Source organism: Bactrocera neohumeralis, unplaced genomic scaffold (assembly GCF_024586455.1).
Source record: "Bactrocera neohumeralis isolate Rockhampton unplaced genomic scaffold, APGP_CSIRO_Bneo_wtdbg2-racon-allhic-juicebox.fasta_v2 cluster11, whole genome shotgun sequence".
Taxonomy (NCBI): domain Eukaryota; kingdom Metazoa; phylum Arthropoda; class Insecta; order Diptera; family Tephritidae; genus Bactrocera; species Bactrocera neohumeralis.
The window spans coordinates 6,723,897-6,735,793 of record NW_026089624.1 but is presented as its reverse complement, the minus strand read 5'-3'; the positions used below and the strand labels follow the sequence as shown (position 1 = coordinate 6,735,793).

General features: G+C 35.8%; 1 protein-coding gene across 3 annotated transcripts in view; it reads right to left on the bottom strand.

Moving 5' to 3' along the window:
• LOC126765668 (uncharacterized) overlaps positions 1–11,897 on the bottom strand; it is a 528,704-nt gene that overhangs the window by 403,583 nt on the left and 113,224 nt on the right. The window lies entirely within an intron of this gene.

Genomic DNA, 11,897 nt, shown 5'->3' with positions numbered 1-11,897 from the left:
TTCACTAGCAGTAATAGGCTGCCGTCGCGTAATTCACTAATTTTGTTTATATCTTTGCTCACGGTAAGTAAGGCATTGTAAACACGAAAACAAGAAACCTTCAAAAGGGGTGTAGAATTCTCGTCGGATTTAATCACAATGTACTTTGGGTCATCACTTTTTATTGGCGGTAAGTCAGGAAAAGCATCTTGCAGTTTTTGATACGATTTTTTACGTTTTGGTTGGGGACCTTGGGCCAGCGCAGCAAACCTGTTGTCCACGAACTGGAAGCCCGCCGGGGGCATAGTGGAAAAATTATAATACACTGTTATAAGTATTGGATTATATTTCTCACTTAAAATAAGTATTAATCGCGTTACTTAAGTAAGCAGACCGTAGTGCAAAAAAAAGGAACACCAAAAGAGAGCTATATGAATAGCTATAAACTCAGAGAAAGACGCTAACTCAACTGCTCAGTACGAGGTTTAGTCGGTGACTGGTGTACAAAATTATAGAGCAACCATGCAAGCATTAGGCCTGAACGACTATTTCCACGATCTTATCCTTACCAATAAGTTGCTGAGTAAACTTCCTGGGGATATGAAATTATACTAGAGTCGTCGACGAATGACCATCTCAAGGGTAGATGACGTGGCCTTTGATGAATGGTTGTTTACGCTGGCATAATGTGCCAGCCAAGTAACGCCACATAATGAAACCAATCGCTGTGGAAGAAAAGGTGTGAGAAAAGAGCAATAGGCATAGAGTTTTCGTGCACGAGGAAATACCAAAGGGGCTTGGGTGTAAAGAACAAACTAAACTATGCATAGCTTGTCTTCAGTGCGACATGATTTTATAGCTGCGCGTTGCAAAACAGGTTGATCAGTTTATGGTCAAGATAAGTCCGCCTATCAGCCAGACGAAAATCTGCTCCAGATTTGCCCCTGTACTAAATATGCTCAGATGGACAACTTAATGAAAGCCTATTTCTCTATAGACTCGGTGGAAATCAATACTATTATCAAACCGCTTCGATCAAGGGCAGACGAGTGTACATATCTTATAATGGAGAAAACACTGTTGTCCTATGCTAGTGTAAAGAAATGGGAAATACGACCCTATTGACTTGCCCGATTCATATCGAATGGCACATAACCGTCTCCAATGTCTGGAAAGGCAGATGAAAAAGACCCCTGACCTGAAGCAGTACCTTGTTGGGAAATTAAATGACTATTTCGAAAAGGGTTACATAAGAAAACTAAATGTCGAGAAAATATCAAAAGGAGGCAAGTCTTGGTTTCTTGCAATATTCACAATTGAGAACATTAACAAAAACAAATTGAGAAGCCCCCTGACCTGAAGCAGTACCTTGTTGGGAAATTAAATGACTATTTCGAAAAGGGTTACATAAGAAAACTAAATGTCGAGAAAATATCAAAAGGAGGCAAGTCTTGGTTTCTTGCAATATTCACAATTGAGAACATTAACAAAAACAAATTGAGAAGCGTGTGAGATGCAGCAGCTACGATGAGCGGCACCAGCCTGAACGACGAATTGTTGAAAGGCCCCGATCTCCTACGATCATTGATGGGTGTTCTTCTGCAGTTTTGTGAACGACTAGTGGCTATCTGTGGAAATATTCGGGAAATCGCTGCAAAAAATGCACTATACTCCCGAGGATGTAAAACAGTAATGACTCATATGCAATAGCCCGTACAATGCAACACGACGCGCAATATAAAAAACCTAGAATACTCGCCAAGGATGTTTCAACCTACGAGAAATCCATATGTGCAGCAAACGTCACAGAATCAGCCCGAAGGATGCAACCTCAACATCAACCAGTGCATCAGAATGTTCACCAACAACCACAGCAACAACAACGTTTTAATTCTTTCCAAAATCCAATTAACCACTTCAGGAAGAGAGATCGAGAAGAATCATTGAATCAACAACGACTTAAGGATAGGAAACTAAATCAAATCACTAGGGATCAATCCGACAACGATTCCCTATACAATGAATCTATTACAAGTGAATACAACAATCAGAAAACATTTTTTATAAAGAGAAATGGATTGCCCCCATTACAAAGAACATCTCCGAATAGTAATCCAGTTATTTTACAAATAGATACCGGTTCAGAAGAAAATTATGTGAGTATAAATTATCCGTATGCTAAAAGAATTAAGTCAGTAATAACAATATAACAAATGAAAACCAGCATAAATATTTTCGATTACCCCATACTATACTGTAAGAGAATAAAAATATGAAGTAAAGATAAAAATTTTATTGCAAGACGATCATAACAATGAATTACTACCATACGTAACTACGGTTGAATCTGAAATCAAAACTGAAACTAACGAACCACTATGGGTAAGACAATATCCGTACCCACAGACAGAAAGAGGGTTTGTAGAAGAAGAAATAAATAAATTACTGAAAAATAAAATAATTCAACAAAGTAAAAGTCCATATTTGGACAGTATCAAAAAAAGGTACAGACGATAAAAGGAAAGCAATATACTTTCAATTAAATAACGTAACCATCTCAGAAAGATATCCTACCCCAGACATAAGAATGCTGCTACAGAATTTAGGTAACGCTAATTATTTCACCACTCTCGACTTAGAATCGGGATTTCACCAAATCATGATCAAGGAACAAGACAGGGAAAAACAGCCTTCTCAATAAAAATTGCGAAATACGAATTTAAGGTTACCAATCGGACTAAAGAACGCCCTCTCAATCTTCCAGAGATGTGTTGATGACATACTTAGGCCTTACATTGGCAAATATGAGTATGTATATAATGATGATGTTCTAATATATTCAACTACACCTGAACAACATTTGAAAGACATTACCAATATCACACAAACTTTACATGAAGCCAATATGAAAATCTCAGACGAAAAGTCACATTTTTTCAGAGAAAAACAGAATTCCTAAGGCTCATTATTAAAAACGGTAGGATTACAGTAAACCCAAAAAAAATCGAAGCCATAGATAAGTACAAAACCCCTGAAAACCTAAAAGAACTTAGATCATTCTTGGACATGACCTCATATTACAGGAAATTTATCAAAAATTTCGTCCAAACAACAAAACCTCTCACAATATTTTTGCACGGCGGGAATGGGAATATATCAAAAACCAAAGCTCAAACATTAAAATAAAATTAAATGAAGAAGCCACTAAAGCAATTGAGTATTAAAAGAATAAATTAAAAGAGCAAGTAGACTTATATCAGCAAGAGTTCGAGAAAGAATTTGAATTCACGACTGACGCAAGCAATTATACAATAGGAGCTGTATTAGGAAGAAACCCAATTGCATTTATATCACGCAAAAATTACTTCATGAATGAGAAAGAAATGCTCGCGATTGTATGGTCACTGCGTAAACTTGGAAACTACTTGTATGGCATAACGAATTTAACTATTTACACTGATCACCAGTCTCTAATATTTTCAATATCGGAAAAAAATCTGAATACTAAACTAAAGAGATGGAAAAATCAGATAGAAGAATACGGAGCCAAATTAAAATATAAACCAGTTAGTAGCAGACGCACTCAGCAGATCTATGAAACAACCAACGAGTCCATGCAGTCTGCAGAAACCTCAGCTCCAGTAAGAATAAAGGAAGTAGCCGCTCCTATAAATCAATTTAAAAATCAAATAATTATAAAAAAATCAGGCGAACCACAATTAATACAAACCGCGATATTTCCGAAACACGAAAGGTTCGTCGCCCATTTCACAACACAAAATGATTTAATTGGAACATTGAAAAAAATAATAAATCCAAATATCACAACAGCCTTCCACACGCAACTAGAAACTTGGTACGAAATACACTTATAATTTCGTAAGGTCATTTGACTCAACGAAAAAAGTATTTTGCCAACATCTATTGAAGACATAATAGTAGAGAAAAAACAAAATGAAATAATGAAACACACTCACGAAAGAGCACATAATCATAAGCATCTGAATTTTTATAGTTCTCAAAATTTTTTACACGGTTTTTCGAAGTAAAAATCTTTCTTTATTTAATCTTACACGGATTTCAGATGACATGGAACGTATCCTCCCTTTTTCTATAGGAAGCGCCTCTTTTTTACACGGTTTTGTTTTACACGGATTTCTGAGGAACGTATCTACCGTGTAAAAAAATAGTTGGGTGTATATGGAAGAACACCAATACCAGAAGGCATAGGTACATACATACATACATACAAATGGACATATTTTACATTAACAATACCAAATGCTTAACAAGCATGGATAGATATTCAAAATATACGCATATTAGGAAACTAGAAAACAAAAGAGAATTCCGTAAAATTTTAGAAGAAGTTCTCACACAAATATACTCATTTTGCTCACAGCTCATGACTGAGAATGAGTCGATATTTAAAAGGATCGCGCTGACTACGCCCAGCCATTCGACATCAAACTCTGAAGTTGAACGGTTGAATTCCACATTATTAGAAATAACTCGTGCCCAAATCGCGAAAAATAAAAGTACCGAAGACGAAGAAATATTTAGTGCCGTAGAAGAATATAATCGCACCATACATTCGGCTACAAATCACAAACCAGTGGATGTATTCTTTGAAAGAAACAGATTCAGTGAAATTAAAGACCACATAAAAAAGAAAGAAGAGTCTATGCTAACATATCACAACAACAAAAATGCAGAATAAAATATATACACTAGAAGACGAGGTATATGAAAAACCAAACCGTCGCGAGGAATTCACTCGACGATACATTAAACAAACTGTTAAAGAAAATCGCGAGGACACGATCTTAACAAGGGAAGAACCGTACACAAGGATAACCTTCGCAACAATGAAAACCCAATTAATCATAATCCTCAACCTGATGTCCACCATGACAGCTCAGAAAATAACGAGCCTGCAAGACAAGAAATACATACTGACGGAAACAGATCCAACCCACGTGTTCGAGAAAGAATAATATCTATTCCATATGACGAATCTGACAGCAATCCTGAAACCATACTACGAGATACAAGGAATGTTAGAAGCAAAAGGAAAGCAAGACGTAACTGACGGAACCTTAGTCAATCATATGGAAATCCTCAGGAACCCACTGTTCGCAAATAACAGACGTAAAATATCAATTGATATCCTGGGTTCAGTATTAAAATTCATAACGGGTGTACCAGATCAATACGATCTTAGAGAAATCAAGATCACCCTTAACGATTTAATAAATAATAATAACATACAACTAAAAATAAATTCAAACTTTGAAACCCTAATGCAGAGGTTTAACATCAAAAGAATAAAATCTCAAACAATCCATAGAGAATTACAATAAATTTTGCAAAGAATGGATATTTCTATTCTGCAGCAATCAATATAGAAGAAAATGAAAGTATAATGAAAACCGAACAACAAAATGTTCAAGTTATTGATGAAGACACCTTTGTTGTAATATATAAATATCCAATCAAGCCAAACTTTCAAACTAACACCTTTAATGTGCGTTCCAAAGTAAACAGGAAAAAACAGAACAAACGGTTTTTCGGCTAAATCAATTTATTTTATTCAAAATAGTCTCCTTCTGCTTCAATACAGCTTTTTGCTCGGTCCAAAAGCATGTCGAATGAGTGTTTTAGCTCGTTGGCCGGTATGGCCGCCAGTATGCCGGTGCAAGCCTATTGAATGGCCTCTACGTCTGCATAATGCTTTCCTTTCATGAGCAAATGCCCAAGGAAGAAGTCTCACGGTGCCATATCAGGTGAATACGGGCTGATTTTTGATCAATTCTCGCACAGTTTCGATGGAATTTCCGGTGATCACGGATTTTGATTGGCCCACATGTTTATCGTCATTTATGTCGTCACGACCACTTTGAAAACGTTAAAACCACTCGTGCATTCTGCTAGAGGATAGGCAATCATCGCCATAAACTTGTTTCATCAATTGAATCGTTTCGGTAAAAGTTTTACCAATTTTAAAACAAAATTTAATGTCGGGTCTTTGTTCGAAGCTCATTTCCGCACCGCTAACACAAACGTACTCACACTTAAAACGCAATAACTTCACTTCCAATCTATGAAATGTCATGAAATTTTCACTGCACAATCGCACCAGTCGACGTATAGATGGCCCCACCATGGGGAGCTAGATTCAAAAAGTCCTGTTTACTTTGGAAAGCACCTTGTATATCTCATATATTGACCGACATTTTCAATCAAAAGTCAACTATGGTACCAGATTCTAAATACATTGGGGCTTGAACCGTTTTTATTGGCTTTAAATAATTTATAGTCATAGGGTGGCACACACTAAAGTTTTATTCCGTTATATTAGTTGCTTATTGATTTGTGTACTGAAAACTGAAATTTAAAATTGTGCTACATGGCAAGTTGGCGTGTTTGTCGTCTGATTTTGTCCATTTTCTCGCCGTGACATAATAATGTAAATAATAATACCACTTACTATATTTTGTCGAAAGCGGTCGTCCAATTTGCAAACCCACATAAGCTCTCTCATACCATCCCGATGGTAAATTTAATGTCTCTGGCGTATTTAGTTAGTGATTTATTCACCTTTAAGTAGTTTTTTTCCATTTTCACGCTGCCGGTAGAAGTTCTTATAAGATTTTTGCGCAGCAAATTTGGTTGTTGAAGCTTAAATGACTTCGGGATATGTACATTAACCCTTCTGTTACATTAAGGTCATCTCGTGACCTTTTTATGTTATTTTTGCTTATATTTCATAAAAGACACAAAATTTTGGGATTTCTTTTAACAAACTCCTGCATCGCTTTGAAAAACTGCAAAATATTTTTTATAATTTGATAAAAAACATGGCAGAATCCAGTCTAACGTGTGTGCAGCATAAGGTCATTAAGTGACCATCTGCTATTCAAAGTGGCAAGAGGAAGTTTCGCGCCATTTTTGCAAATTAATTTTAGTGTAAAACGACAGACATTGTAGATGTTTTATAAAATGAAACGTAACCGAGATTCAGCAAATTTGTCGTCTCCCAAACACAGACAATAGTGGAAGACATTGTGGATATTGATAGGTATAGCGATTTTGAGGACGAGGAGAATGTATTGGAAGAATTGCCAGGTGGCGAATCTTCTGAAAAGTATGGTACATTGCCAGTTAAGAAGAAGACAGTATTGCTGAAGCTGATATAAGTAACACTCCCGTGTACTTTTCACCAACCCACGTGTTCGAGAAAGAATAATATCTATTCCATATGACGAATCTGACAGCAATCCTGAAACCATACTACGAGATACAAGGAATGTTAGAAGCAAAAGGAAAGCAAGACGTAACTGACGGAACCTTAGTCAATCATATGGAAATCCTCAGGAACCCACTGTTCGCAAATAACAGACGTAAAATATCAATTGATATCCTGGGTTCAGTATTAAAATTCATAACAGGTGTACCAGATCAATACGATCTTAGAAATCAAGATCACCCTTAACGATTTAATAAATAATAATAACATACAACTAAAAATAAATTCAAACTTTGAAACCTAATGCAGAGGTTTAACATCAAAAAGAATAAAATCTCAAACAATCCATAAAATTACAATAAATTTTGCAAAGAATGGATATTTCTATTCTGCAGCAATCAATATAGAAGAAAATGAAAGTATAATGAAAACCGAACAACAAAATGTTCAAGTTATTGATGAAGACACCTTTGTTGTAATATATAAATATCCAATCAAGCCAAACTTTCAAACTAACACCTTTAATGTGCGTTCCAAAGTAAACAGGAAAAAAAAGAGAACAAATGGTTTTTTCGTCAAAATCAATTTATTTTATTCAAAATAGTCTCCTTCTGCTTCAATACAGCTTTTTGCTCGGTCCAAAAGCATGTCGAATGAGTGTTTTAGCTCGTTGGCCGGTATGGCCGCCAGTATGCCGGTGCAAGCCTATTGAATGGCCTCTACGTCTGCATAATGCTTTCCTTTCATGAGCAAATGCCCAAGGAAGAAGTCTCACGGTGCCATATCAGGTGAATACGGGCTGATTTTTGATCAATTCTCGCACAGTTTCGATGGAATTTCCGGTGATCACGGATTTTGATTGGCCCACATGTTTATCGTCATTTATGTCGTCACGACCACTTTGAAAACGTTAAAACCACTCGTGCATTCTGCTAGAGGATAGGCAATCATCGCCATAAACTTGTTTCATCAATTGAATCGTTTCGGTAAAAGTTTTACCAATTTTAAAACAAAATTTAATGTCGGCTCTTTGTTCGAAGCTCATTTCCGCACCGACAAAGAAAACATACTGACACTTAAAACGCAATAACTTCACTTCCAATCCATCAAATGTGAATGATATGTAGATCCTAACGCACCAGCCGACATATACATAGATGGCGCCACTAGGGGGCGCTAGTTTCGAAAAGTCCTGTTTACTTTGGAAAGCACCTTGTATATCTCATATATTGACCGACCTTTTCAATCAAAAGTCAACTATGGTACCAGATTCTAAATACATTGGGGCTTTAACCGTTTTTATTGGCTTTAAATAATTTATAGTCATAAGTGGTACACTAAAAAGTTTTATTCCGTTATATTAGTTGTTATTGATTTGTGTACTGAAAACTGAAATTTAAAATTGTGCTACATGGCAAGTTGGCGTGTTTGTCGTCTGATTTTGTCCATTTTCTCGCCGTGACATAATAATGTAAATAATAATACCACTTACTATATTTTGTCGAAAGCGGTCGTCCAATTTGCAAACCCACATAAGCTCTCTCATACCATCCCGATGGTAAAATTTAATGTCTCTGGCGTATTTAGTTAGTGATTTATTCACCTTTAAGTAGTTTTTTTCCATTTTCACGCTGCCGGTAGAAGTTCTTATAAGATTTTTGCGCAGCAAATTTGGTTGTTGAAGCTTAAATGACTTCGGGATATGTACATTAACCCTTCTGTTACATTAAGGTCATCTCGTGACTCTTTTTATGTTATTTTGCTATATTTCATAAAAAGACACAAAAATTTGGGATTTCTTTTAACAAAACTGCATCGCTTTGAAAACTGCAAAATATTTTTTATAATTTGATAAAAAACATGGCAGAATCCAGTCTAACGTGTGTGTGTGCATAAGGTCATTAAGTGACCATCTGCTATTCAAAGTGGCAAGAGGAAGTTTCGCGCCATTTTTGCAAATTAATTTTAGTGTAAAACGACAGACATTGTAGATGTTTTATAAAATGAAACGTAACCGAGATTCAGCAAATTTGTCGTCTCCCAAACACAGACAATAGTGGAAGACATTGTGGATATCGATAGGTATAGCGATTTTGAGGACGAGGAGAATGTATTGGAAGAATTGCCAGGTGGCGAATCTTCTGAAAAGTATGGTACATTGCCAGTTAAGAAGAAGACAGTATTGCTGAAGCTGATATAAGTAACACTCCCGTGTACTTTTCACCGACGGCAACCAATAGCACTAGAGCTAGAATAGAAAATATAATTCGACGATACCCCGGTTACAGTACATTCAGTTCACCGAATATCAAATATAAAAGAAACATTTGACTTGTGCTAGAGTTCACCAACATCGAGGGCGCTAAAAAATTGGAGAGAAATATAAACCAATTGATGAAATAAAACTTAATGGATTTTTGGGTATTTTGTTGATATTAAGAGGTACTTGAAATGGCATATTTATGCAATATGTACTTGCTAAAATACATACAAGTATAATTTAGAAACAGGCGTTTATCGGTCGTACGGAGAAAGTCTCCGCAGTCTTTCAGATGAAGTTCATGGTCGACTAATATTTTGCGTTTTAATGTCACTTATATGGTTCTTGGAAGTAAGTGGGTATGAATGACGGAATATAACAAACAGATCACTTTTTTACAACTCGATTTGGCATTACTGTTACTGAATAATAATATGACATTGATGGGCACTATTAGAAATAATAAGACAATTACCACTACTAAACAGTCGTTTCTTCTTTGATGGATACTCGTATCATCATTGTTCAATACATTCCTATAAAGTATACTTGTAAAATGGTTCGTGAATTGAGCACTCTTCTTCATAACAAAAGTCTTATTGAAAACCATCCCAAGAAGTTGCCGGAAATAAAAGATTTTTATATTTCTACAAAATCTGGAGTAGACACAATTGACCAATTAGTAGAAACATATACGTGCAAGAGACAAATTTATCGTTGGCCCTTAGCTGTCTTCTCGAATATTGTGGATGTTTCGGCGCTAAATGCCTTGGTTTTATGTACAGAAATTCACTCTAATTAGAATGCGTCAAAAACATATGTATAAGCGCAAGACTATCTCGAAAAACTTGGCCTATACCTTGTTCAGGGTGAAATAACTCGTAGAAAGCGTGTACCTAAAAAAAAGTTGTCGGCTGGTATTGTCAGGAATATCTGGGCAGAAGCAGAATAGACAAGTACTTCGGCGGATGTTGCTCTAAAAAAGAGAAAAACAATTCAGCGAGCCACCTGCGCATTCATTTATATTCAAAAAATCTAAGAAATGTTAAGAACAAAATAAAATTATAATCAATACAACTATGAAATGTTAAATTCAAACTTAATTTGTAGTTAGTAAAATTAAGAAATATTAGAAAAAAACTAAAATCAGAAGGATTTTATAGGATACCCTTACAGAACTCCGACTAGGTCATTCCGTGACCTTAACATCACATGTGCAACTTTTTTTTTAACATAACAGAAGGATTAAACTTGTTAGAGAGCGGGGCCACGCCCGCTTTTCAAAAATTTCGCCTTGTCTCTTGTTCTTTTATTTTTGTACTAAGGAAAAGACACTTACCCGTTTCATCGAGATATCGGATGAAAGGACAGACGGACAGACAGTTAACCGGATTTCAATATTTCATCATCCCTGATCATTTATACCCTATATCTATCTCGATTAGTTTTACATAATACGTACAAGCGTTAGGTGAACAAGACTATAATGATCTGTTTCAACTGGTTGCAAGAGTATTAAAAAACAATAATGAGTGCTGTGCAGACTCACCAGCAAAGCCGAAAGCATTACTTAAATGCCTACTTCAGCCTTGTCGAGCACGCATTCAGCAGAAGCAGCAGCAAACAGCAATCGGCCAACAACAAATGCGCCGATAGCAACCACTATGCAGGTACCAGGAAGCACCCGGACAGCGAAGAAAAGCAAAATGTAATGTGAGAATGTACCAAACAAAAAAGGACCATCTGTTCAAACTGGTATTGATCACTACACAAATGTAAAAAGAAAATCGGGTCCAATCAAATCAGCGGTCAATACGTTTATCTCCAAGCCAAGTAATATAGAAGGCACAAACTATTTTCACAATGTGCCTTTGAAAAAAGGTAACATAGATGAAACAAAAATTCAAATATACACTGAAAAAAGTTCAATGGATGTTGCCACATTATTATCAGGTAATAGCAAGAATGACTACTCTTACCAACTGAAGAGCTCTAAAGGCCTAATCGTTGTGATAAAAAAAGGCAGATTGCAATAGATGTTGAAGAAGCAACAGAAGAATGTGTATTTTGAAAATTAAATCAGTGTAGCAAAATATTTTAATAGAAACAAAGTCCAACAACTAAAATAGAATTGATGCCAAATTTAATCAACTTAAGAAAATGAAACAAATCCCCATAAAAACATTCGCTCCATCGCAGAATTGCCCTTTTAAGAACCACGTAATAGAAAAAATTTAAAAGCTCAAAATGAAAAGTATGGGCGAAAAATTTACCCCAGTGTTTTGTGTCCCTATTTTAAAATAAATCTTAAAATCCCAAGGGATGAAATTGGTGAAAAAAACCCAAATGCAATTTCCCAAACCAACCCCAAAAATATGATTTTTAACTTTTCATTTATGAACAATTTTT